This window comes from Ambystoma mexicanum, chromosome 6q (genome assembly GCF_040938575.1).
Source record: "Ambystoma mexicanum isolate Mex_15411 chromosome 6q, UKY_AmexF1_1, whole genome shotgun sequence".
NCBI lineage: Eukaryota > Metazoa > Chordata > Amphibia > Caudata > Ambystomatidae > Ambystoma > Ambystoma mexicanum.
In genome coordinates, this window is record NC_090937.1 from 35,910,351 (window position 1) to 35,933,740 (window position 23,390).

General features: G+C 43.3%; 1 protein-coding gene across 3 annotated transcripts in view; it reads left to right on the top strand.

Annotated features, from left to right (window-relative positions):
- The window catches only part of ARHGAP24 (Rho GTPase activating protein 24), a 1,622,143-nt gene that overhangs the window by 934,185 nt on the left and 664,568 nt on the right, over positions 1–23,390 (top strand). Inside the window, exon 1 of one of the 3 annotated variants that reach the window (XM_069630414.1) lies at positions 14,488–14,632. The exons of 1 other annotated variant lie outside the window; for it this stretch is intronic. The gene's annotated coding sequence lies outside the window, so the exon portion shown is untranslated. Of the gene's footprint in view, positions 1–14,487; positions 14,688–23,390 lie in introns of those variants that run through there. One more of the 3 variants, XM_069630413.1, reaches the window with a different exon arrangement.

The window sequence follows — 23,390 nt, forward strand, 5'->3', positions numbered from 1 at the left end:
CAAGCGTTGTACCCTGCTTTTATGGCATTTCTCCCTAGCTGTACTAGCCAAAACTAAAAATGCACCACAGTCAAATATTGCACTTTGCTCTGGTAAGGTCTGCTGCATCGAATCACATGAAAAGGCAGTCTGTAAAAATGTTTCGGCTGCACTATTAAAAGCTGGCAGAAAGCAAAATGGTTGGGTCCTGGAGCGCCTAGCGTTGTTCGAAGGGCGCTTCTTGATGTTCTATCATGTTCAGAGCGGTGGCTGGCGTCCACGTTGCCCTTGGCCTTGCTTGCAAGTGGAGTTGCTTTCTCCAGAGACACTTGGCGCGCATCACACCGACGCCACAACGACATTAGTAGTCGCAAGAGGTCCAGGGAGAACAAGTGACGCAATGGTGTGTGCACTCGCTGCCAGACAAACATAATGCTATTGATTCCAGGTCATTTAGATTTGACCTTTACATTCCTGCGCAGAGATGACCCTAATTGATACCAGTAGCAGCAGCAGGAGGGTTCTGCGGCGCCCGCCTTTGCTGCTGAATTGCTATCGATTCTCCCAGAGAACTAAGGCTCCGGCGGCGGCCGCCCCCGGATACGGCCACTTGGCTGCTCCCCGGTTACATTCATTTACTTTTGTCTGCTGTGCTTTGTGAAAAGGGACCATGAGAACATACGAGACAAAAATTCGGTTCAACACATTTTCTCAGAAACAGAATGGGACGGGTTCCAATGAAATCCTACCTAGGACAAACTGGATGCTCTCCTCGGTGAATGGTATATAACGTTATATGCGTTTCCCTTACTTCTGAAGATATTAGCCGGTCTCTGAAGTATGACCTTTTCAACAGGCCCAGTCACTAAGGAACATGTAGGAAAAGGGTGGGGAAATGACTTCAGATTCTAGGGATTTTCAATTTATACTCAAAAAGGGACCCGCCCAGTAAAACGAGTTGTGATGGCTGTACGTGAAATAGCGTGAGGGCCTTCCTGCAGGGCCACCTGGCCTCATCTGGATTCCCTAAACTAACCCACAGTCTCCACTCTCAGGGACATAGCACCAAAGCTAGCTTTTTTGGTACAGGGCTCACACTCTCAGGGTTGCAGCAGCCTGTCTAGGTTTGGTTCTTTGTTCATGGCTCAGAGTCTCACGGATGCAGCACCCAGCTTGCTTCTTGGTTCAGGTACCACATTCGCAGGGACATGGCAGTCACCCGGATGAATACTCTGGGATATAGCACCTAGATGGGTCTCAGTGCAGGACTCATAGGATCAGGGACATAGCACCCAGCTTCCTTCTTGCTTCAGGACTCATAGTCTCAGGGATGGAAAACCCAGCTTGCCTCTTTGTTCAGGGCTCACAGTCTTGGGATACAGCACCCAGAGTAATCCTTAATCCAGGACCCACAGCCTCATAGACATGGCACTCAGTTTGCTTCTTGATTTTTCCATTCGCATGGATATAGTGTGCAGAATGGTTATTGGCCAATATTTACCAGCAGATGTTCCCTCCCACCTGCTTGGGACACACTCCAACCAAAAGGCATGTTCTGCCCCTCACTTAGTGTATCACTTTGTAGATGCTTCACCAGCAAGTATTTCCTCACCTCTTGCTTTAGGGTATATTTCTTAGCACCCTTAAACCAGCAAGCATTTTTGTCAGGCGGTGTTACTTAAGTCCATCCACTTTAGAAAGCCTCCTCAACAGGCTCCTGCTTCTTTCTCATGCTCGCTGTTTCCGTATGTATGACACATTATAATAATTGATCATGCAAGCACTGATATAAACACGCAGGGATGCAGATTAGCATCTATTACAATGTACTGAACAGTAATATAGGGCGAGGGCTCTGTGTACACATAACTATAGGAATCTGATCACTGGCTGTTTATTTGTCAGCATCGCACTCCTTTGTAAAGTATGCTTACATGAGCATACATGTCAAATGATTGACAGTAGTGCTTACACCACCTGCATGAAGTGATACAGTACACAGGGGAAAGAAAGTAAAGGTTTTCTGGAGTGAGAAACACATGCACTTTATTTTTCTTGGAGAGCAGCGGACAGCCGGGTAGGCCGGCTGCTCTGTACATGTAATTCATTTAGCTCAAATTCTAGAAAGAAAACTGTGTAGCAGTTTGCAATGCACTGGGCCTAACTGCATCGCCTCTGAGGCCAGACTTAGCAATGTTCAATGTATAACCTCAACACCTTTCTCATAGCGGATAGCCCTCAGCTCATGTGTAGGCTTCCGTCCTTAGATATGGCGCGGTGGTGTCACCTGTTCACCTAGGGATGGAAAATGGCGGGGTCTTGTCCCTAGTGATGCTACATTTAGACTACTTAAAACATACTTATCAATGGTGGTTACTATAGGGCAGTGTCTCAAACACTTGGGCCACATTTCTATGAGGAACTATTTCCCATGAGTAGTGGACCCATCATTCTTTAATTGACCTTCAAGGAAGTCTGTGTGCCCCAAGTTGTAGATCATTTGCTCAATTTAATATATATATATATAATCACATAAACATACACATATACAATGAATTATAATCCACCAGTGAATCATAAAAACTCCTCTATTAAAGCCTCCTAATTAGTGTGGAACTCTGAACTCAATTGTCCCGCCCTATGGTGGTCTCTTAATGATTTGATTTGTGAATCATGACCAATTCTTCAATTCACAAGTAGGAGTTCACAGAGATATAGAGTTCTTGGAGAGTCCTTTTCCCATTAAAAGAGCATGGTTCCTTATCGCTATCCCAGCTTGTTCTTCGGGATATCCTGCTTGTAGAGGGTCGACAGGTTGTGTTGATTTTCTAGTTTATCATCTTCCTCAGGACCGGTTAGTTAAGGCCTGTTTGGACGAGATCAGTATGTTGGGTGGACCAGGGGAACCATCACCCCGTCTACCTAAGGAAAAGAACATTGGTTTTTATCTGAGTTTTTGAGGTGAGTATTTATTTTATGGTACCAATTTGTATAAATCTAATTGTTCACATTTGGACATGACTTCTAGTTATATTATGGATGAAACCATAACAGCATTGGATAATTTGCGAAAGTGACCCCTGCACTCTACGTGCTTGTTTTCATACACCACAACTTAATGGAGTTACTTTTTCCGCAGACCTAAAGGTAAGATTCTGTTATGGCTTCATCCATAGTATAACTAGAGGTCATAACCAAATGTGAACAATTAGATTTATACAAATCAGTATCATAAAATAAATACTTACCTCACAAGCTCAGATAAAAAACAACTTTTGTTTTTTTCCTTAGATAGACGGGGTGATGGTTCCCCTGGTCCACCCAACATACTGATCTCGTGCAGACAGGCCTTAACTAACCGGTCCTGAGGAAGATGATAAACTAGAAAATCATTGAAACCGGTCGACCCTCTACAAGCAGGATATCCCAAAGAACAAGCTGGGATACCGAAAAGGAACCATGCTCTTTTAATGGGAAAAGGACTCTCCAAGAACTCTATATCTCTGTGGACTCCTACTTGTGAATTGAAGAATTGGTCATAATTCATAAATCAAATCATTAAGAGACCACCATAGGGCTGACAGTTGAGTTCAGATTTCCACACTAATTAGGAGGCCTCAATAGAAGAGTTTTTATGATTCCCTGGTGGTTTATAATTCATTGTATATGTGTATGTTTATGTGATTATCTATATATTTTGAAATTGAGCAAGTGATCTACAGCTTGGGGCACACACTTCCTTGAAGGTCACTTAAAGAATGATGGGTCCACTACCCATGGGAAATAGTTCCTCATAGAAATGTGGCCCTAGTGTTTGAGACACTGCCCAATAGTAACCACCATTGATAAGTATGTTTTAAGTAGTCTAAACGTAGCATCACTAGGGACAAGACGCCGCCATTTTCCATCCCTAGGTGGACAGGTGACACCACCGCGCAGCCCACACATGAGGTCAGGGCTATCCGCTATGAGAAAGGTGTTGAGGTTATACATTGAATGTTTAAACTAACAAGCAATCCCACATAATACAGTGGTTTACTAGAAGTGTTTTTTGTGTGAAAACGATGTACTAATTAACACTTCAGGCTGAATTGTGAACTGTAATCAATCTCTCCCTGATTGTGCACTTGTCAGGCTTAGCAGTGGCAATGTTAGGGTTTATAGGGGGAATTCCAGGGGTAGCAGCTGATACCTCAGCCGGGTACCTCAGGCACTCCCTAAATGGCGTCTGCGTGTGAGTGGTGCGTTCAATAAGCTGCAGTATGTTGTGTGGTGCTGCATCACGTGGTACTGCATCCAATGTGTTCATATTTTAGAGTTAGAGCAGCATATGCTGTGGGTGGGCTAGTGCTCAGTTCAGAGTTCATTATAATGTGTTCTGGTTGAAGCAATGATGTGTAAACGGTGTCCGAGGATGCCTGTGAGTGCCATGTTTGATGGGCAGATGTATGTCCATACCCAGGCAACTTACAAATCAGAGAAGAATGATATTTACAGATAGTGACATCCATTATCATAGAGCATAGTAGATATGGTGTCCCACTTAACATGAAAGTAGAAACTGACTGCAAACTAGACCAAATCAATGAGGCCCAAATCAACGATTTAAACAGCAAAAACACTTGAACGTGGGAAAAGCAACACAGGAGCAATCTGTAATGCCATGTTTTGCAACTCTGGAAGCATTGCCAGCAGAAGTAGAGAGTGTACAGAAATGCAAAAGCATGACCATGTTGCAAACCCTTTCTTAAAGGCCTCATTCCTAAACCTACACGTACGAGAGGGTACTATATATGGACTGAGTGCTGTAAATCGAAAAAGTTTACTGGAGCAACCCTCTCATCCTTTGAGGGGTGGGGCGGTGGGGAGGAAGCAGTGGGGCTGAGATGTGGAGCCCCAGGCCAGAAATGGAAGTTGGGCGCTGAACTTTTGATTGGTCAGACTACTCAACTTAAGATAAAAATGCCTGTACATTGCAGGACATATATACCAGTTTGGACTACTGCAACAAGTATGTAAGACCTTGGCTTTTACTGTATTCAGTTTCCCTTGCCAAATCTACTGAAAGTGTCTGCTTGTTAAAACATGTGTTGCTCGAACTATTGCACACTGTTGCTGCACCCCACTCCTAGTATACGCCCCTGGGCACCCCCACCCTGCTTAAGTGTTATTTGGCATTGTCATGCTTCCAAGAGAGAATATTGGCAGCAAGAGAGTCAGCGGAGGCCATGAGGAGAATAAAACCCATAGCTGAAAATATATCTTGTCCTGATGAAGGCTGTTAATTATAGTTGAGGAGGACGCATGGGATGGGCGGATCTCCTTGTTATTGGCCGAAACACGATGTGTTTCAAAACTGTTTTTAAAATGAACATCATATCTTTGCAGGATGTTTTTCAATCAGTGGGAAGAACCTTTAGAACCACCTACATTGTATTTGATGGGCTGCATTTCTGAGCCACTTAGGTGAAAAACCGTATGAAAAATATTGTTCATGCAATGAATTCATAATTTGATAAGCAGTGGCTTTGTGTGACAGGGTCTCCCCTGACAGGAAATTGGAAAATGACATCAGATAGAAAGTTACAAATGTGTTGATTTGCACATGATTACTAAGCCCCTTGCATTTGATACACTTTTTGCACGTTTTAGTATTTTGCAATTGTGCGGGCAGTGTCGTTGTTGATGCCGATCTTGTATAAGGCATGTTTTGAAATGTGTGATATGTGTTTAATGAATAGGAATGTCGAGAAATCATTATTTGCATTTGTATTAATTAATTAAATATATTGTTGTGAGTGTAACTTGATTATGAAGATGAAGTTTATTGATTACATGCATGTGAACTCATGGAACTGGGATCAACTTCAGAAGAGGGAGTGGTAGCCTACCCTGTTCTGAGGTGTTACTTGAGTTCCCCAAGGCTCCATCCTGACAATTGTCATCTTCAAACTCTGCATGGATCCACTGAGGGAATTCCTCACCAACACTGACATTAAAAGGCAGCAATAAGCAGACGACACACGGCTTGATCTAAAGATCAATTGTGTCAACAACATTCATCAACTGAAGCACTGTCTGTCCCGTATTGAAGCCTGGATGTCAAGAGCCTACCTTAACCCCAACCCTACAAAGTGTGCGTTAATTGTCCTAGGAAACCCGACAAAGCATGTCTAAATCCAGAATTTGCTGACTAAAATAAAGCTTGTTGAATTCATGCCTTGCAACATCTGCAAGCTTTACCTTCGACGATTTACCTTTCATTCAAAACACACATCGCCAAGAAGACCTAAACATCATCCTAGTAGTTTGTGCTCCTCCAGAAAATCAAGATTGTCATCAGTGCCTCAAGTTTCAGGACATTTGTGTGGGCAATGCACATAGTCAACTTAGACAATGACAATACCCTACTCACAGAAGTCGCAGATGCCACCTTGTCTCCTCTGAGTGCTATCCAACATGGCACTCATCACAGGGTTAAATATATTCAACCACAGCATTCCCCTTCAAGCACGTATCATGTTCAAGTGAGCCTGCATCACCAACAAAGCAGTGACAACCAAAGCACCACATTACTTGGCTGAGAAACTCACCACCTCCCGAGGCATGCACACCACCAGAAGCCACAACATCACCATTTGGAAACAAATAAACTGAAACAGGGGACAAAACACAAAACAGACCTTTCCCTACTGTGCACCCAGTCTCTGGAAAACATTAAACGTTCAGTCCACTTGTTCCCCTGCCTACTCTAGATAAATGGATAGTGATTTTCATGTTAACAAACCTTTCCCTCACTTCAGATTATGCCTGGAATCTGTGTTTACCCTACAAAACCCCAGGGGAGATATTATTATATATGAACACAGTCCATTGCTTGCCATTTGCAATACTCCTCAACATCGCTAAATTGCAAGCAAATCTGAGGTGAGGGTCTTGTCCATCCTCACACTTCAGTAAGGGTTGCAGGAACAGCAGCAGCCAGGCCCTGAAATAAGCAGTAGCGTTAGTGTCAGCATGCTGACAGGCAGGCAGTATAGTATCATAGAACTTGCCAGAACAGATGGTGCCTTTGCGTCTGCACCTCTGCCCACTCAGGAGAGAAAGGGGAAGCCCAGTGATTGACCTCAAAAACAATAAACCAAAAACGTATGCCCTTTCCTCTGTTTTTCCTTTCACACTAAAATGCACTTTATTAGGTTTTGGCTCATAGGTGCTTCTTTAGTGATGCATAGTGATGCAAAAATATGCAGAAATTGGAGTGGTAGATGGCAAAAGTGTATGAGTATGCATTTGCTTTAATAATGTTTCTTTGTCGTCTTGTTTTATAGGCTTTGGGCATTGCGATTTGCTGAATGGTGAACAATCTGTGTGTCTTAGTTGCAACTGGTTGTATCTACAGCCAATTTAATTTAAAGAGTTGTAGATTTCCCAGGCATGACAAAACACTGATTGTCATATTCTGCTGTTTTGCTTCAAGTGTGTGTTTGTTTTGTGACAAGTACTTTAATGATTGTGGAGTTTACTCAAAGGCCCAAACAATCATAACTGAAAGGCTCACTGGAAGAATAACCTGAAAGCCTTCAAAAACCTTCACACTGAAAACGGGTGTATTAAGGCAGACTATGTGGGTGTCTTTCTGAAGTTGAAATACAGAGAAAGCTGGAATTCATTTTAAATTGGCATGCAGATTAGAAGGGCACATCACATTGGTGGTGCACTATGACAACTCAGACCCACCTTTCAGCATAGCAACAAACAGCAGATAATTAAACATATATTTTATGAATGACTGAAATAAACAGCCCTGTACTTTCATCTGTCATATTTAAAAAAACAATGCTGTAATCCACTGATGCAAAAGCAAAGTGAACCATGATTAGTAAAACACAGTATTTCAAAGAATAAAGGCTGATGTTAGAAAAATGCAATACGGAAGTTCATTTCAGCCAAGGCCAAACTGTGGGCAGAATTCACAAATTCACAAATAACTTCCCCCATTGCCAGATCTGTTGTCTCTGAAGGCTAATTTCTCTGCAAGGCCAATGGCCTAGCCAGTGCATTACTAGAATGTATGGAGGATCTGTGTAAATAGGGGCTGCAATCAAGGGAAGCTGAATTCTGAAAATAAATACAAGAAAATAGGTGGTTTTAATATCAAAATGGTGGTCAACATCAGATAACAGGACCAAGTGCTAGATGTCAGGATGGCCTAATAGAATTACAGGGCAGATGTGAACATTCTGCTGTCTGATAAGGATCTTCAAAAACCCATCAACTTCAAACAACAAAGAGTCTAATTGCTGCCCAGCAGACACTGGTTACATGCCTGTCAAGAAATGAAATGGAGAAATAAGATCTGTATACATGTATAGATTTCCCATTAGCTTAAATTGGTAATACCCAAAAAATTGAGGAAGAAAAGACTGAATCCCAAAAGACCTATTTTGGGATGCCCAATTTAACTGTATATGTATTTGGGGGGGTAGGGAAATGCAAAAATAAATGTTGTGGGGTAAAGAGGGATGCGGGGGTCTCCCTCTACATATACATGCAGTCAAAGAGGAGAAAAAGAAATTCAGTCTTTTGGCATTTGTTTTTTTCCCCAGACAATTGATGGTAAACTGCTTAAATTGACTATCTTAACTAGTGATTATCTCAGCAGGAATACCTCTCACTGTGTCCATTCATATGTTATTGGAAAGCTAGTAACAAGCTGGTTATTCCCAAATGTAAGAATTGGCAAGCTGATGGAGCAAAAAATTAGGTATCAGGAGAGTAAATTGCATGTTTATAGCTTTTATATGTTTTGTATGAACGGCAAAAAATTGCCATGTGCCAGGGCAACATGGTGCGGACACGGCTGTCCCTTTGTAAAATCCCCCATGATTATCTGAAGCGGAATACATGTGTATCATGGCGTTTATTGATAAATTACAAACGTTTGGTGTGTAGTTAATTTCTGGCTGAAATGAAAATAGTAAAAATCTAGGAATTTCAAATGGGAGTTGCAATATTTCTGTTCTAGAGTACTGAACCAATCTTTAGACAAGGTCTGGAATTGGGGTTTGGAGAGAAATATGAAGAACCGATCGAAGGTGAGAGACTATTTGGAGGGCAATGCCCAACATTTAAATCTTGATTGTGTCATCACTGGTTTATAAAGTGGATGCACTATGAGAGAGGGAAGAGCTGCTAAAAAGATTACCATGAGACAGCTGCCAAAATTACCAAAAATAATTTCATGAAGTTTCAGTGGGTGGAAATATTGTTTGGGAGATTGGAGAAGCAAAGGCTGTGATTCTTCACTGGAGCCAGAGAGAGATTTGTGTTGTGAGATCCAACGGACTGAAGTGCTGGATAGAATCCGGTTTTTGTAGAGGAAAAACGAGGATCCAAAAGTAGGAACCCTCCCGTCCCCTGCACTCTATCATAAATCCATCAAAAGATGGTTCAACAAACTTTCAAAAGCATTAGTAATAGTTAAACAATAGTTTTCAAATTAGATAGATAATAAAGATGAACATTCAATGATTTCATAAAGGCACCAAAAGGTGGTTTTAATTATAGTCACAATTAGTTAACCATAAAGCCTTAGTGTACAAAAAGCCAAAATGACTGTCTAAAAAATACCATGAAAACAATAAGCAATGATAGTCCATGTATACAATTTATGGCTGACGCGTTTCGGGATACATATCCCTTCTTCTTGAGCCTAGTTGATTTGGACTGCGGAACCTAAATAAACAAAAAGAGCTGTTTCAATACACAACATGTTCATATATTAGAAATTAAACAAAGTAATTATTATTGATCTCACATAGACATTACATGTATTGGTCTATCCAATTGGGTGCTGTTCAAAGACATCTATAAAGGATGTTAATCCGAGTCATCCCAGTTAGAGGGGTCCCACCCGGGATCAGTGCGCCAGAGAGTGCACATTAATTACTACAGAAGTAATCAAGAAGAGTTGCTAACGGTTGCCTATCAGTGACAACGGCCTCCATTACATATATCAAAGCCATTCAAATAATGCAAATAATGGCATGTCCATCAGTTACATCAGCCTCCATTAATTATATTCAAGGAATTCAAATAGTGGCGTACCTTAAGTTTAAATCAAGGTCAAGTGTAAATTTCCACTCAAAACATGGTAAAAACCGTTTGTTCCAATTCTTTCCGCCGGTCAGTGAAGGAGAACTGCTCTTTTCAAAAGTGCATAGTGCCTACGGGTCAAACAAGAACAAAGCGATTCTAAAGATAAAATATTAACTTCCCACATAAGAGGTCAACACAATAGTATGGTTTTTATATAGTTAGCGCTAAAAAGCAGGGCAAATTATAAAGTCACGGCTTACCTCTAAAGTCGTAAAATCTGACGGGAGAAAATGAGTGTGTACTCCGCTAGCACGGTGATCTTAAAGTGTCCCAGGTTATTTCGCAAACAGGACAGATTGTTCTGTATGGAGAAATAAAGAGATAAGAGAGCTCAATCAGTTCCACAAGGCGGAACTGCGGGGTCTGTGCCTGCACTGAGTTGACAATCTGTAAACACATATTATATTCACCTCTGTAATGGAATCCAAAGGGATACTTGGACACGTGTAGAAAAACAGCCGCAATAGCGGATGAACGCTTCCCGAATGCGAGCGCCTCCGAGCAGGAGGATGCGTCCCCCGTGCTGGCTGAGGTGGGTCTACTGGTAACCCTGACAACCCTTGACACAAACAGTAGCCCATCTAGGATTAAGCGTGTGCGTGGTAAACATAGAAGACGTCCTAAGTGAGCACACAATACAAAAAGTGGCTCTTAGACTGGTGCAAATGGGAGTGCCATTTTGGAATGTACTTTGTAGAATGAAAAAGTGACGGCTGCAGCATATAGACAATGTATGCTCATTAATGTAAAACAATTAAAGGGCCCATAAAACACAATATTGTGTAAAGTAAGGAATGTAAAATGTTAAGTCCTTCATGTTGGTCTAAACCAAAGAGAAGGGTTAGTTATGTGAATTGACTATGGTAAATAAGCGTGTGCACTACACACTGTGGCCACAGTAAGAATCCCCCTGATGGAACAACATTTCAATTTCCATGGTTTGGTTCAGATTGAATGTGTATGTCTGGAAAGCGAACTCGCACCCAAGTGGAAAACACCTCAGAAAAGAAACGGATGCCAATATGCTGTAGATAGAACCCACACCATACTTCAGAGCTTGAGCTTATGAACAGTGGGCCGGTCAACATGTCCCGGACTGATTAGACTTTAACAGTTATTCCACTGTTGGTAATGGCTAATGACATTTGATATGTCTATTCAGGTAGAAATTTTAACTCTTACATAAGTACAATTAATTAACTAGAGGAAGAAATACGGGGGAATTGTGGTGAAAAAAATCCAGTAAATAGTTTTGAATAGGAAGAGAATTAATTAAGATGTCCTCTACCCCAAGTAGTATAAACCAGCGGGGGCAGATGAAAAAAGAAAAAGAAAAAGGTATCTTTTTACACTACATAGTGGGGACACCATTTCTCTACGAAAGAGCCAGGGGTCTATTAAGTTCAGATAAAGCACCTCAGGGAAAATTCCTCATTGAGCCCTTGTGGGTTAAGTGTGTCTAGCTGGTGTATCCAAAATGTCTCCCTACGGGAGAGGATGGATTGGTAGTCTCCCCCTCTATGTGGCTTCTTGACGACCTCCAAGACTTGAAACTTGATCTGGGCCACCGTGTGGTGGTGTTCCATGAAATGTCTTGCCAATGGAGATTTCGTGTTCTTGCACCTGATGTTGGATTTATGCTCTGTTATTCTTTCCTTCACCGCACTTGTGTCTGGCCCACATTTAGCTTACCACAGGGGCATTTGATTGAATAGATAACACCTGCCGACATGCAGGTCGCGTAATCCCGGAGTTTGAATTTCTTGCCCGTAAGGGGATGTGATATGTTTTCACCCTTAATTACATTGTTACAATGGGAACATCCCAGACATGGGAATGTGCCCTTCTTTTTTGTCTGTAGAAACGTCTGTTTATCTTTAGGTGGCTTCTCGGCTCGCACAAGTTTATCCCTCAAGTTCTGGCCTCTCTTAAAGGCCATCATTGGGTATTTGGGAAATAGTCTTTCAAGCAATGGATCATTCTGGAGAATACTCCAATGTTTCTTGATTGCTCTCCCTACTTGAAAACTTTGCCGGGAGTACTTTGAGATATAGAGTAATGGAGTCTCCTTATTTTTGATTTTAGGCGTGAGAAGTTGTTCCTTGCTAACCTTAGAAGATCTCTCCTTAGCTTCTTCCAGGACAGGTTGTGGGTAGCCCCTCTTTTCAAATTTATCCAACAACTTGGTACATTCAACGTCGAGTCCTTCAGGATCAGAGACTATCCTTTTCAACCTTAGGATTTGGCTATAGGGCAAACTACTTAGCATTGACTTTGGATGGAAACTCGAGAATCCGGTTTTTCCCTACAAGGGAAGCTGCTCAGTCCCTGAGTGCCAAGCCCAGAGATTTTCAAAAGTAAGTAGATTATCCAAGAAAAGGTCAGCGTGGGGATCTTTTAAATTAACCCATTCCCTTTCATTGATGGGTTCTTTTCCATTAGTGGGTGGTGGGTATCTGTGCAGATCCTTAGCCAATTTGACTGAATATTAATGTAGTTCATTCCCCTTTAGCAAAACATCCCAGGGTGATTTATTTTAACATTTAAAATTAACAAAGCTCATTCCCAGAGTATGCTAAAAACTATAGCCTGTAAAGTAATTGGGTAATCCTATTTTTCTTGTTAACCCTGACTTATTTAAGGAAGAGTGGTGTCCTGGTCCCTAAATTAAAATCCCTAAACTGTCAACTTCCCCAACACAGGCCTTTAAGTGAAGGGGGTCTGACAATCCAAAATTCCTAATCATTCCCTTTTTCTGTCCAACTTCCCCAACACAGGCCTTTAAGTGAGGAAGTTCTGAAAAACAAACGTCTAAACTGTGCCCACTCCCTGGACCTGGCCTTTGAGTAGAAGGGTGCTGCATGTAATTGATGCTTAGGTTTTTGGGGCTGGTGGGAGAAATGCTTGCAAAAGTGAGACCCCTTGTATTCAACACTGTGCTAGCCTTTTTAAGCCTGCAGGAAAATAAAAATTGCACACACTGCATATGTAAATTGATTTTGTTCATTGACCAGTGTTGATTATTCCTTGAATTGAAATCTGCATAAAGTATTGTGATTTGTGTTTTCCAAACCAACTTGTGTGATTTATTTATGTAAAAAGAAGTTTAATTATGAGCCACAGAAACGGTGGCATGTGTAGTTTTGGTGTGATCTCCATTACCCATAATTCAAATAAATATAAACATATTTCCTGTACGCTGTCCAAGGGCATCACACGAGTCTGAAACAGGGCTGAACAAAGAATCCATGAAACAGTTTGTTGTGACACCTTGATTGAGGAGGTAAGGAACTCCCCATGTTGAGGATGGCCTCTCAATAAACCGTTACATGATTGTTCTCACTCTCAATGGTGCAAAGGTTATTGCATGGCATGAAGAGTATTTCAGCAGTTGATTGAGCACTTGGCATTTGACAGCCCAAAACGAATAGGCTTGGCCAATGCTTGTTTAAAACTATCCCTGCCTGCCTCAAAGACAGGAAAAGAGGAAAGACTGGAATACAGGCTCGGCAAGGGAGAGACTGCCCCGCCCCTCCTCATAGGGTTGGCAAATGTCTTTCACTTGAAGGCACTTTCCGGTTTTCCGGGAATATGTCCCACATTCAGACCAGCGGCCACACAGCAATGAGCCACTCTACCCCTCAGAATGTCTGTACATGATGCTACGGCTGTGCCTGTGCCTGGTTGCTGGGTGGTTGCTCCGTGGCACATCCCGGCAGCACCAGACCAAGTAAATCACTGCGAGAAATAAGATTTGCACCATTGAACTACGGGCCGACATGTCGTGAGAAACTGACATATTCTCAAGCGTTTTCACCCATATTGACCATTTCACTTTTTCCTATTAAGGCACAGATTGAATACGTGTGTGGATATGTTGGTGCCAGTGAGGAATGCGGTTAAACTGGAGGTAACATCGCTCCTCTGACGTATACGCTTCATTATTTAAATAGAAAGAGATATCTCTTTTATGATGTGGTCTCGGGGGGGGGGGGATCTACCGTCCTGGGAAGAAGAGACAGCCCCCCCATCCTGTTCATGGAAGAATGCAAGCGCGTTTCCGTTGGGTCTCAGTTTGGACATAGCTGTGTTCGTGGATACGGTTACACAACAGCGCACTTATTAATAGATATCCCGGCAGACACGTCGAGGCTCGCACATGGCTCATCACCCCCATGAGTACACAGGGCCTGAGCGCTCAATACAGTGTCCAGTGTGGGAACTTAAGCAATGCTGTATGCTCTCTCTCCCCTGGGAAAGCGCGAGGAGTGGGAAGTCCGAGCATTCTCGGTAGGCGTTGGGAGGGTCGTGGGATATTGCAGCAGAAGCCACTGCATATTTGCAGTTTCTAAACGGGAGCTCCACGACTGGAGTGCGCTGTTAGGACCCAGTGGAGAGTCCGAGAGCGGCCACATGGTCTGCAGTGAAGTTCTGTGGCGGCGGTCTGGCAACTGGCACGACATGGGAAGTGTCTCCTGCTGATCTAAGCAAGGTGGGAATCACGTGACCGCAGAGTCCCCTGAGCTCTGGGAGTCGAAGCGTGTCAGGTAACCCAATGTGCTGCTCACTGGCGTTGAGTCACTGCTTTTTAGTCAGAAGTGAACCTCTAATGGGCAGCGGTTCTATCACTGACTGCAGCAAATGCGCCGCAAATAGTATAGGACTGCCCATGTTCTCTGAAAAGCCACCGCTCCTGTTAATGTTTATTGGCTTGCAAGCACACTGCGCTGTATGCATAACCGCAAGATGCATGATAACTTTGTCACAGCGATTAAAACCACATGGCGTTATCGCATATCTTCTCCTGGGTTGTGCCCGAGTCTTGAAAGTAGTACGATTTACTGAGATCTCCAGATGTGCGGTGTCAGCAGGGGAGTATCCAGCATTGTAAGAGTGTAGGAGGGACAGCGAGGGGAGGCGGGTGGGGCGGCGAGCCACGAAAAAGGTCCTGCTACTTTCCCCCCCAAATGCAATGTGCACTATTCCACACAGCCCGTTTTGGCTTACTGCACAAAAACCCAGACTCATTTAAAAGTGGAAAAGGTCGCTTTAATGTGACAGGCCAAAGCTTACAATCAAAACGCTTAACTGGCTCCATGGCCTAACAAACTAAATAGCTATTTGAACAATCAAATAAATAACTTAAACATTTCCCATTTTCCCCCAACAATTAAATAATTAAATAACCCATTTCCTCTCTAATGATCCCTTGGATCCTACCGTATCCTTGCCCCTTTTCCAGGCGTCCCGCTTTCTCCCCAGGGGCCATGCCCCTCCAGGCTCAATACCTGATCCCCCGGGGTGACCTGCTTGTGCAAACAGCGCCACCCCCTCCTTTCCCGTGTCATTCCCCCATTGTGCTTCCCTCCCCCCACATCAAAAGGGGCCATGCCCCCGGCGCCCCGACCAACTTTGACCCCCTGAAACTCCCCTCTACACTAAACTCCTCTTACCTGTGACCTGCAGCCAGCCTGACCTGCCACATCAGCAACAATATTACACACACCTTTCCCGATGCCCTGACCTGTCACACCAAACTACCATCCCTACCCTCCTAACAGAACCCTAAACCATAAACCCCCCCTCCCCCTCCTAATCCTCTGACGAACGTCCCCCCCTATTACATAACTAACTTCCCTAAACAAAATGAAGGGGTGGGAGGGCGGGACAATCGCCAAGTCCTAACCGTCACCTGCCTCCCGAACCTTCCCTGAGCCCTTTAATACCCCGGGCGGGGCGCTCTGCACCCAACGGCCACTCGCTGGCCGTGTGCAGTGCCAAAAAACTCCCCGGGGGGAAACGCTTCGCGTTCCCCCGGGGCCCCCCTTCTCGCCCCCAAACCGGCCACACCAGCCCCAATCTACTTTTTTGGTAAAATTGGCGGTAGATGGCTTTGTAACACATAACAGAAAAAATAAAACTGCAGAATAATTACAGATGCAGGAAACTCATCTATCCAGGCGCTCTGGGGCAAAATACATGCAAACCTCCTGATTTGCATATGGATTGCACCAACAGAAATGACTGCACATAAAAGGACATTGCAAGGAGCATCATCAGTATTTGATACTTGGAGGCAACATAGAAGTTTTATTTATTTATTTCATTTGTTACACGCCCAGACCCTGGGGTATCACGGCAAGGTTACAGACATCTTTGGCATTGGTCATAAGTACAAAGTTACTTTAGAATAAGTAGCCATAAGCAAGCCAAGTGGCAAATAACTTTGTAGTGCATAACACATAAATTGCACTATTATCATATATGGAGGAATTCTATAATCAATTGTTTTAAAAAAAATATATATCAACATGATAGATTACCATAAACTATGAAGGGAATTACTTATGGAGCTGCAGATTAGACACAGTGCGATTAGATGATTTGCCTAGGATCACACTCTTTGTTTAAATGGTGAAACCAGGATGTGGAGAATTTAAGGAACTGAGCACATCTTTCCAGGTTTAGTTGTTATAGATATTCATTAAGGTTTTACTTTTCATTTCATGTGCTTAAATAATACTTTATAGCAATTCCTTGGAAGCAAACCACATTACATAATAAAGTAGCCTTTCATAGTAAACAAACTATACGCTATATACATTGTCATAGAAATATGTTGAGTAACGAGAGAATGGCTTTAGTTTTATTTTCCCCATCCTGCATGCAAAGTCAAAATAGCTTCATGCAAATTAATGTGAGCCTAACAAATCCCCCGTGGGTTTTAAAGCCATAGGGCCTCATTAAACGGTAGGCGGTAACCATGGCGCTATTAGAGCCATGGTTGCCGCCGGTATTTTACCGTGTCCGCCTTGGTGGATGGAGGAATTACCGCCCTACTCCAAGGTGAGCGGGGGCGGTAATTCCCCATTCACCAAGGCCCTTCCCCATTCCCATTTTTGCCCCCATAGGGCATAATGGGAATTGGGAAGGCGCTAATTACGGTACCGCAAATTGCGGTACCGTAATTAGAACCAAGGTCCCTTTGCGGCACCCTACTTTAATGGCTGGTAAAACCAGCCGTTAAAGTCGGGTCCCGCAAAGGGAATTCGTAGTAAGGCGGTAAGGGTTAACGGTCAACGGTAGCATTACCGGTGACCGTTAACCCTTACCGCCTTCCGTGTAATGAGGCCCATAGTAATTATTTCAGAAAGAGTGGAGAATTATGCACCCTTCTCACTTCTGATCACTCCCTCCCATTCCCACTCCCATTTCTAAAGGGACAAAAGTCCCTACTAATAGTCCCCCTCCCTCCCATCAGTGCCTAGCTGTTCACATTGTAATGCTCTTTTGACACAGAGCAATGTGAGAGCCCCTCTGCGGCCTGGAGTGCCTTGGGACATTGCCCTGGCAGCAGGACACCTCTCCCGTTCAAAAAGATTTCCTGCTGCCAGGACAATGAGCGTGCTGAGCAGGAATTGCTCACCACTCATTGTCCTGCCAGCGGGACACCTTTCCCATTGGGCACCTTCACTGAGGATCTCAAAAGAGCCTCTGGAGGGAGGGGGGGCAGCTTATCGCCCTCCCCCTGCTCGGTATGTCACTGGGTGTCAGGTGGAAAATAATCACCCTTGTGTTTTGGCCTCACATTCCATTGTATTCTCATACTTGTTGACCTGCATTGGGCAGAAATGCAATATTACATCTGCTTAAACGCACCTGGATGTACAGAGCAGGGTGCCAGAGATCTGTGTTAGCATATGTTAAGACACATCAAGTGTGATCCATCCAAGGGGTGACGTTAGATGTGAAAGTAGCCTTTAGCATTGTAATATCCAGCAGGTGAAGATTACTGTGTATGCCAGAGTGGTAAGTATGAACTCCTGCTTATTAAGAAGGGTCATCCCATGGGGCACGGTACAAACAAAAAAGAAGACTTTCCAGGAATATATTTGAATCAAGCATTTATTTTTATTTTTATTTTTGGATTTGTAGAACGCAGTACAACCCACAGGCATCGAGGCGCTATAATAAGAGCGTAAGAAGGCTTAATTCAGGGTTACAAGAATGCAGCCCAACAAAAATGTCTTGGTACAGGTTGTTTGGTTACATATACAGAGATACATGCAGGTGTTATAAGTGCACTGTCAGAGATACATAAAGTTGGTACATGTGCATTGTCATACAAAGACCATAGTATGTGTTTGTATTTTAACAAGCACGACTCTGCAGTTCATCCTTACGCAGTCGAGAATATAGTACCATTGGGGTGGTTAATACTAAGATCTATTGTTTATAATTCTGTGAAGATGTTGGCACTCAGTGTGATGCTGTGAAGTTTACTCCTTGCATCAGGTAGACTAGACGGTAGTGGTGTTGTCAGAGTGGGGCATGGGTGCCCATGCGGATAGTTGTTAGGTATGTCTCTTTTGTTTTTACCACTCATTGGGAGACCCGGGTTCTCGCCCCAAAACACAATGTTTTCATTAGACCGCCCCAGGCTCCTGCCATGCTGCATTCGCCCCTGAAGCGGGGATCTTGCTTCTGTACAGTGTTTGGACCTTCGTCCCTCTGTAGGGAAGGGTAGGTCAATAGGACCCCCCTCCCACTACATGTCCCACCTTGGTTGAGACCCATGACTCGTCGGCGCCCCCCCGGCCTCCCGGGCCCAGGCGGCAGGGCGGCTGCCGGCCGACACATGGGGCTGCACCATCACGTTATGTGGCTGAGAATAGAAGCCATCTTGTATTAAGCCATCTCCATCTTGCTAGAAACGTGCATATACAACCCAAGGCAGAAACACTGAACGCTGCAGAGTGACCCCCACTTGACCGCCTCACAGAGGCCCACACTTTCCCCACCTCCCACTCCATGGCAGAGCCGCTGAAGACTCGTTCTCACAAGTCAACATACGCGAGGGAACAACAAAATAAAACACTGTAGCTGTTGACCTTCAGCAGTACATCATTGTCCCAGCTATGAACGAGAATACTAGGATGTAACTGAGATCAGCCCACACCCTGCCGGCCCTGACCCTGGCACCAAGCCCCCAGCCATAGACGGCGTGGCGCCTTGCACCCATACCCACCCCGAAAGCCCTTGTAACTTGCAGAAACCATTTATGTAATATGTGCCTTGTTGACTAACGTTCGCTGCTAATATAAAGGTGAATGGGTAAAGAGAAAGTTGTGCAACCGATATTACATGTAATGAAGAGAGATACAAAGACTGGACAGCTGATAACTGTGAACAATAACTACTTAACGAGCAATGAATTTGAAAAGCTTTGCACAGCTGGAATTAAGGGCTACATTGAAAGCTGGAATTCTCTCTGTTGGCTCAAGCAGCAGGCATTGTGACATCAAAACAAAAGCATAATAATTGAGCGCTTTGAAACACTTGCCGGTGTGTAGGCGCTATATAAATAAACAATGCCAATAATAACTGATTACAAAACAGCTGTGCTGCCACTTTCTTATTACAGTCCGTTGTGATGTCACAACTAACCTGTAATAAGAGAGATATTGCCATGTATTATAAGAAAATTACATCACAACTGTTCTGTGATCTGTTATTACGCTTCTGTTGGGCCGTCACAATGGCTGCTGCTTGAGCCAGCAGGAGCAGAATTCCAGTTGGCACTGCAGCACTTTTTAAAGCCATGGCAAGCTTTTCAAATGCTTTTCTTGTTAAATAGATTTCTGTGACATTTTTTTCTAGTGATTAACAGATAACAAGCACTTAATGGTGGTCTGTCTGTTTATTGTGTGAACTGCTGGAGTTTAAAACATTAGAGCCAGCATCTGCATAGTTCTGCTTATTTTAAAGCACCACATGAAAGTGTTTTTGATGCATTTTATTTCACAGCTTAAAGTATTTTTCTGCAACATATTAGAATCTACATATGAGTTTTTAATCCAAACAGATTCTAAATTGACTTTATGTATCAGCAAGTGTAAGATTGCTTACATTAAATAAGCAAAAGGCCAGTTTATAAAGGGGATAACACTGTTTGACCATGTATTATAAGGAATAAAGTATATTGCAAGACATGTTGGAGTCATGTGACCTTTTCAAGGAATGCAGCCATAATATCATATTTTAGAAGATGTTGTATTATATATTTTTTCTAATATTCGTAGACTTTTGCCCACGTGGCGTGCTTCACTCTTCTCATTTTTTAAAACCTTATATTATCAGTAATAGCAAGGGTTGAGTCTAGGCTGGTCAAGCCACACGGCCTATAAGGCTGCCAGGCACTATTGCCCTCATATCTGAAGAAAACAGTTGCACAGCACTCATAAAGAGGCCAGTTCCTAGACAATAGGGCACTCAGGGCAGATAACCAGCATTGGCCCCACCCCCAATGCCTTGCTTCCATCCCACAAGCCCACTCTGTAATCCCTCCCCAACATCATTAACATCAATGGGATTTAAAGTTGGATTCACTTGCACTGAAAAGTAGTAATTGGACAAGAACATTGACAGCAAAATGACTAACAGGAAATCATGTTCATAATCTCAGGTTTATGTTACTTACCTGAAGGACACTTTCATATGTTGCCACAGCAAACGAATCTATTCCTACCATTCAATAACATATACTGCTGCATAATATATTTTTCGGGTCATATTCTGCTCACTGCTGCCCCCATGTGTTTCACGCCCCACTTTTCACCCACTTATGTTTTTGACTTCTCACCCTATCTATCATTTGCCTCATCACTGCTTCCGGGTCCTTGTTCTCCTAACTGTGGCGTTCACCTTCTTTTCGTTTCTACAGCTTTTCCTACTGGCTCATTTACATTGTCTCATTCTCCTGCTTTCATTCTTATAGTTTTCTATCAGTTTTCATCGTTTTTTCTTTCTGTTGTTTTCCTTACCTTCTTTTGTTCTTTTATTTCCATGATCTGTTTTTTCATTGTTTCCTTTCAGTTTCTTTCTTTTTATCTCCCTTTCTTTTCCATTCTCTTTTCATTCCTAAGGCCTCATCACCCGTTTAGTGGTAATTCCACAATTTATTTACAGAATTAACAACAAACTCTTTACATTTTAACACCACTCAACCCAATGGATTTATCACCAGAATACAAGTGGTGGATATGCCATATCCATCCCCAGTTTTGGAGTCCATAGTACTCCACAGGGATTTTTGCAGATATACCGTGAGTGGTAATTCTGCCGAGGTAAATCTGCTAATTTCTGGGGCTAGAGTGGAGGAGACTATGTATCCAGCAACATATTGGAGGTAAATCTTGCACATCACCTCTTATCTAAAGAATCAGTAGTGTGGTTAGAGTTGACAGTAATTTAGTCCCGGGAGGATAGCTTAGCGGCAACGTGCGCATCTTGACGACACGAAGCAACACAGCTTCGATTCCCGGGTCCATGCTTAGAAACCTCTGGGTGTTTAAGCGCATTATAAATAAGCAACTAAGACAAAAAAAAAAAAAAAACAATTGCAAGACGAAAAAAAACAATTCCTGTAACAGCGCCTCGATGCCCACAGGCTGTGTGAGCACTTTAAACATGCAAAAATAAAAAAAAAGAAAGTGACCAATAAAAAAAAAGTGCTGCCAATGGAAATCACCCACAATGCCACACTCGTAAAGAGGCACATAGAGTTTCCCAGTTTACATTTTCCTTAATTCAGCGTTTCTGCCTTCCTCTCTAAGCCTCTTTTTTTCCTTTCTTCTTCTGCTAGCCTCCTCCTTCTTTCTCTACCCTTTTCTCTTTCCATATTTAGTACTTCTCTTGATTTTCTTTCTCTCTTTCTTTCTGATTGTCTGGCTCCTGTGCCCCCCCTCACCTTCACCAAAGCTTTGCAGGACAGTCTTTATGTGGGTTGTCACGCCTCAGCTCCCAGGGGCTTATGGAAGGTGTTAATTCCTCCCAAGACAGTGACTATGGTAGTTTTAGGAGGTGGTGCTGACACAGTACAGTACGATGATGCAAGCTTATGTCTTCTGAATTTGCACCGGGTGTTCTCTCAGCCATTCCTGTTAGTATGGACTCCTTTATTGCAGTGACTCCCCCCCAGCCCCCCCTGGATGTGGTACTCTCAGTCTGAAGTTGTAACACCTTTGTCTCTTTTTATTTTTTTTTAAACCCAACTTTCCTTGTTTTCAGCATTCATTATAAACATCCCTTATTCCCGAAATCAAGGAGTCCATAAAAAATTCCAACACCCTGATGCTTCAAACTTTCAAACTTGCACAAGTCAATCAGACAAGTTTGCACTGCCCTACTTGTCTTCCGATCACAGTATTGTTTCACCAAACATCTTTTAAATAAAATGTGCAAGTGTGTATGCTTGATTAGCTCACTGTTTTCATGTCAATTTAGACACATCACAGACTAGCTAGAAAAACATGCAGGCATTTACTGTGGCACACACACAGAATGAGTGGCTTTGGAATGCTAGTGGCCCCTCCCACGTGACGTGTCCATTTCACTCTTGCGTCTGCCCCAGGAGAGTAATACAAAGTAAGTCTTGAAAGAAATAAACAACAAAAAAAACCTTTATCAGAATTTCACGGAGGCAACTCTCTTCAAAAAGCACTCTTCCCCTCATTTTCTGGAACGAGGATGCATACCACACAATAGTTTAAGTGCCACAAGGGTGCGCCACCTAGCTTTTCTGTGCTACGAGCGGTCACCCACTTTGACCCCTCTTCCCTGGAGAACGGTCCTGCAGATCAAGCCAACCCTAATAGGACATTGGGTCCACTTCCCTTCACGTTACCAGGTGCTGTTACATAGCACTAGGCATGCCTGGTGTAAACTCATAGAGGCTAATGTGGCACGACTTGCGAGCATGTACACTATTCACACACTAAACCCAGTGTGTCAAGTCAAAAGCAACACAGGTGTTATAATCCACTCAATTTAAAACATGCCAGGCCCAAGTGTCTGTGCAACATTTTGACCTTTCAGAGTCAAGAGAAGGTCAAGAAGCCTGACAGCAGTGAAAAGCCCCCTACATAACATTAGGCTGCCCCCATCTCGCTGCTCTTCCACTCTGTCCCTACTCCCCCTCCCTCTCCTCTCTTCAGCCCCAGTGCTTTACATATGGCATACGAGCATTGAACAGAACATGTTTTCTGATGACGTCCATTGCCTGGGTCTTCTGTTAGGCTGCAGCTTATGTCTGAGTGGCTCATGCAACCTTCACTAATATTTACTCACAATTTGATTGACTTGTGGGTCTTTCCCAATGGTAAAAATGTACTGAAAAAGTAGTGTAACTGTGATCTCGGCCAGGGGCGCTGATGGCGGGTGCATAGTGACATGTGACAAGATGTAGTGTA